The following is a 6,000-nucleotide window of genomic DNA, read 5'->3' on the forward strand; positions in this document are numbered from 1 at the left end:
GCCTGCCCTGCAGTGCACCCGACGCCCACGCGGCCTTGGAGACGCGGAGAAATCTCACCCCGCAACCAGTGCTCGTGCTGAGGGGGGATCAGCTGTCGCAGATTTTATTTATTGCTTCTGTTTGGGGGCACACCCAGTGGTGTTCCGGGCTCTCTCCCGGCTCTGCACTCAGGAATCACTCCTGAGGGTGCTCAGGGCACCATGTGGGATGCCGGGGATCGAACCCGGGCCAGTTGCATGGGAGGCAACAACTTCCCCGCTGTGCTACGGCTCTGGCCCATGACAGAAAGCAGGAAGGTGTGGTTTGCTCTGGGGCGGCCCCGTTCCTGAGCCTTGGGGTCCACAGAGGGAGGGGGCTGCCTCCCCGCCTTTCCTGGCCAGGCCCACTCTGTTCAGGAACGCCCGTGGCCCGGGCACCTGGGCTGCCGCGCGGTGTCAGGAAGGCCGTCGCTCTTGGGGACTCACTGCCCCAGAGCCCCGGGGCCGAGGAGAGCACCGGGGCCGTGAGCTGCTCATGGAGCAGGAGCAAAGCCGCGAGGGGCGCCTCCCTCCCTCCCAGGGGGCTCTGCTCGCCCAGGGGAGGCAGCGCCCGCCGCTTCCATCGCCAACGAGCGCCGGGTCCAGAGGAGGGTGGGCTGGCCCCCTGCCACCCACGCCGGGCAGCGGGGCTGTGTCCGGGGACCCCGACTCTGCTCAGGACCCGGGTCCAGAGGAGGTGGGCTGGCCCCCTGCCACCCGCGCCGGGCAGCGGGGCTGTGTCCGGGGACCCCGACTCTGCTCAGGACCCAGGTTTCCACCCTCGAGCTGAGCAGAGCTCAGGAGAACGACGTCCCACTGTGCCCCGGGCACCAGGAGCAGGGGTGCGGGAGGCCCCCTCGGGGACTGTCACTCGCTTCCCCCAGCCCAGCGGCATCAGCCACAGGAGCCCGGTCCCGAGAGGATGCCCTTCCCCGCTCGCGACACAGCCTCCTCTTCGCGCCTGAGAAGTGGGGAGAGGCCCCACAGGAAGCAGGTGAGGGGCAGGGGGCGCTCTGTCTACACAGCACGCTGAGTCAGGGTCCCGTGCCATGTCAGTGAATGGCCACCTAGTCTCCCCATGAAAGAAATGACCGGGGTGAGGGGCAGGGCTCAAAAATGAGGAGCATCGCCTCTTCGAGGACGCGTCTCTCGGGCGCTGAGAGATACGGAAGCAGGGGTGAGGGGCGAGTGCATCAGCAGCCCGACAGGCGCCTCCAGACCTCCAGATACCCCAGAACGGCTGCTGTGCCTCTGCCCAGACCCAACAACTTGGGGCTGTTTACCAAGAATTAAACGGCCAAAGTTAGGTACGTGGGGACACACCCACAAACCACCTCCAGCTCAGCTATATAAGCTCGTTTATTGGCCTTACTTCAGAGACCCATAAATCTCGAAGGAGATCAAAAGACACCGCTAGGGTCTGTAGTGCGGAGGTAGGCGGGAACCCGTGACTGAGATCTCCAGGCCCGCTTGGATGGGGACTGGGCCTCCTCCGCCCAGGCCCCCAGTTTTCCCGTAGCTTGGCAGTCACACCCGCAAACTGCCCCTGGCGCCATGTAATCTCATCAATGGCCAAGACCCAGAGACTATAAACTAAAGCTCCAGGAAGAGAGCACTGCAGAATGTCCTGACCCCGTGCCAGGCTGTCTCCACTGGGGCACCTGGGTGGGGGGGTGAGTTTCCCTCCCTGCCCCAAGCAGAACTCTGGCAGCCGAAACCCTCCAGAACCCAAACCACCGCCATGCCCAAAGCCACTCTCCACAAGGTTGGACGAGTCTCACCCAAGAGGGCACGAGCCTCACCCCAAACAGGATGAACCTCACCCAAGAGCAGACCGGCAGGAAAACCCAGATATGAGGGAACCCGTGACTGAGATCTCCAAGGCGCTCAGATCGGGACTGGGCCTCCTCCCCCCAGGTCCCCAGTTTTCCAGAAGCTTAGCAGTCACACTCACAAACTGTTCCCAGCGCCATGTAATCTCATCAACGGTCAAGGCCCAGAGACTATACACTAAAGCCCTGGAAGATAACGACACAGAATTTCCTGGACATTATGGTCTATCCATAACAAGCAATACAAAACAAATCGTCTAGCACTGCCTTTTGGGCAGGTTTGAGGGGTGGTGTGACTGGTGTCGAAATATCGAATGTAACCAAAGTAGAGAGAGAGTATGGGGGAAACTGTCTTTCACAGAGGCAGGGGAAGGGTTGGAATGGGGGTGGGGTTGGAGGGGAATAATGGGGATTTTGGTGGTGGAAAATTGTTGGATATCATTGGTTTGTCCTTTCCCCCTTGCCACTAGGAGCTTAGGTTTATCAGTCACGCCCATCAAAATGCTCCCGAGTCACTCCCATTCCTTTGTTTATCTGTAACCATTTCTACCAGTTTATCTGCTCTTCCTCTAATCAAACTCCTAATTAGTAAGGTCAGACCTTGCTAGGACAGTGTAAGTTAATATTGTCTTTAAGTTAATATTGTCTTTCTCCTCTCTTATGTCTTTTGAATAGTTTACCTTAAAACAATATCCTTTTTGTATGGACAAAGAAAGACATTTATTAATATGCTTTGGAAACTTGGGATTTAATTGGCTTCAAATATTATTCATTCCCGGGCATCTGCTTTCTGAACTTAAGCCTCAGCTGCCCTTACTTCCTAGCACCCTCAAAAGCAGGGTCCCAACGGGGGATGAGATGGACCCAGGGCAAGCAGTGAGTTGTGTGCTACCCTGGCATTGAGATGGGCCTGGCCAAAGCGCCTAATGCTTAACTATATGTTAAGAGCTTGGTTATGGGATGTCATGTCATGATCCAAAAGCAACGACGAGACAGGGCCCTGCTAGGGCTAGGAAAGACTAATCTGGCCTGAGCGCTGTAGTCTGAGATCTAGGTGACCCCTGGAGAGCAATTCTATAAGCTTAATGCGCCTCTTGCTATGTCCTTACAAAATGATTTATAATATGAATACTTAGTCGGACAAAGAAAGGAGAAACACACCCATAGAATTCCACTCTTGGGTGGATGTCCCGCTGAGAGAGATTCTGTCCTAGTGAAAGCATCCCCTAAGGGAGATAGAACTTTACCCCCTATTGACTGTAACCACACCTATTGTGTAAGCATCCAGGGAGGATGTGGGGGATTTAAGGTAGCTGTATGAGGGGGCTGGGGGCGAGTTCCAGAGAGGCAGAGAGAGAGAGAGAATGAAATAGGATGGGGGAGGAAGAAGAGGAGGAGAATCAGAGGAGAATGGAGAGAGAAGTTTGGAATAAACTGCAAGTGAGACCAACCATCTTGGCTCCGTTCCTTCCTTCGCCTGCCACATCATCGCCATCAACCTCCCCGGAGTGGGGGAAGTGGCCGGAGACTACCGAACTCGGCTGCTGCCCTAGGCCCTGTGCCTGGCTCGGTGCGGTGAGGCGTCCCTTCGCCCGCGCCTTTCCTTTTTATTTTAGTTTTATACAGAAAATGTGCACTGGTGAAGGGATGGATGTTTGATGATTGTATGACTGAAGCTCAAACATGAAGGCTTTGTAGCTGTATCTCACGGTGAATCAAAAAAAGGGGGGGAGGGAATAATAATAAAATAATAAAATAAAATTAACATTCAGAATGGAATAAAAAATGTAATGTGGAGCTCATGCCCAATTCCATCAGCTTAATCAGTGGCTGAATAAGTAGCAGTATTCCTACATTACAAAAAGAGAGAGAGAGAGATGGAAGCATCTCCCTCAGAGAAGCACCTGCCCCTCATAGAGGTAACTCCCTCATGGAAACAACTCCTCAGGAAAACCCTCATGAAAGCATCTTTCTCGGAAAGCATGTCCTCCTCAAAGAAGTATCTTTCCTCAAGGGAGTATCTCTCCTCAAGGAAGTATACCCATATTCCTCAAAGAAGCACCCTCTCCTCAAAGAATGATCTTTCTCAGAAAGCATCTCCCTCAGGGAAGTATCTCTTTCAGGAAAATATCTCCTTCAGGGAAGCATCTCCTCTTTCTCAGGAAAAATTTCCTCCTCAAGGAAGCATAGTCATCATAGAAATATCTCTCTCATGGAAGCTTCTCCCTCAGGGAATGATCTCTCTCGAGGTGTGTGTGGGGGGAATCCATCTCATGGAAACAACTTCCTCATGGAAGCTTCTCCTTCAGGAAAGCATCTCCCTCGAGGAAGCATCTCCTCAAGAAAGCATCTCCCTCAGGAGGTGCTTCCTCCTCAAGGCAGCATCCCCTCCTCAGTGAAGCGTCACCCGCAGGGAAGGATGTTTCTCAGAGAAGCATTTCTCCTCCAGGAAGCATCTCAGTGTGGTGAGAGGCCATGCAGCAAACACCACTCCCGAACCGCCTCACTAAACGCCCAGAGGAAAGCGCGGACCACGGACACTGAATGCCGACATGGGCGGAGAGGAAGAGACTCTTCCAGGAGTGAAGGAACCAGAGGAGCGGGGAGAAAGCAGCTCGCTCTGACTCCAGGCCAGGTGCCAGGACGGGCCTCGGTGCCGAGGGTGCGGGAGTGACCCCAGCGCCCAGGCCTGTGTCCGCGGACGGCCCTGCCCTCACAGACTCCCAGGAGCTCTGGCCGCTCTTGCTGCTCTCATGAGGGCCAGAAGCCGCTTATTCCGGTGGGCTGAGTCCTGGGACGGGGACAGACGGGTCCGTCCAGGCACTGTGCCCCTTCGATCTCGACTCCCCGGGGCTTTCACGCTGCTGGCTGGGGAGGGGGGCCTCGCTCCCGGAGCCTCCGCTCCGCAAACCTGGGCTGCTCCAGCTCACCAAGAACCTGTCCTGGGGGCCCTCCCGCACACACTCACACATGCACTCACACACACACACTGCACATACACATTCACACACATCCACACACTCACACACATTCCACACACATATACACTCACACATACACATACACACTCACACACATATACACTCACACACATATACACTCACACATACACATACACACTCACACACATACACACTCACACATGCACTCACATACACACTCACACACATACACACTCAACATGCACTCACATACACACACTGCACATACACATTCATACACGTCCACACACTCACACACATTCCATACAAACATATACACTCACACATACACATACACACTCACACACATACACACTCACACATGCACTCACATACACACTCACACACATATACACTCACACATGCACTCACACACACAACACATACACACATACACATTCACACACATCCACACACTCACACACATTCCACACACATATACACTCACACATACACACTCACACACATACACACTCACACACACTACACATACACATTCACACACATCCACACACTCACACACATTACACACATATACACTCACACATACACATACACACACATGCACTCACACACACTGCACATACACATTCACACACATCCACACACTCACACACATTCCATACAAACATATACACTCACACATACACATACACACTCACACACATACACACTCACACATGCACTCACATACACACACTCACACACACTACACATACACATTCACACACACATACACACACTCACACATATACTCACATACACACTCACACATACACACCACACATACACACTCACACATACACACTCACACACACCCACACACACTCACACACATACACTCACACACATATACACTCACAAACATGCACACTCACACACATTCCACACATACATTCCATACACTCACACACATATACACTCACACATACATACTTACACATACCTCACAAACACTCATATATATACACACTCACACACTTATACACTCACATGCACTCCCATCTACACAAACACACATACACATACACACACATACACATACACACACTCTCCTACATACACACTCACATGCACTCACACCTGCACACACACACTCACAGAATGGGAGCCTCCATCAACCTCTCCAGGCGTGTGCCTGACTGGGGGTCCTGTCGCGGGCGGCGCAG

The 6,000-nt window shown here is 53.2% G+C and overlaps 1 protein-coding gene across 10 annotated transcripts in view; it reads right to left on the reverse strand.

The window, feature by feature from the left end:
• SLC8A1 (solute carrier family 8 member A1) overlaps window positions 1-6,000 on the reverse strand; it is a 158,553-nt gene that overhangs the window by 142,890 nt on the left and 9,663 nt on the right. The gene's annotated exons all lie outside the window — the stretch shown is intronic.

The sequence above is a fragment of the Sorex araneus genome, chromosome X, assembly GCF_027595985.1.
Source record: "Sorex araneus isolate mSorAra2 chromosome X, mSorAra2.pri, whole genome shotgun sequence".
Lineage (NCBI taxonomy): Eukaryota > Metazoa > Chordata > Mammalia > Eulipotyphla > Soricidae > Sorex > Sorex araneus.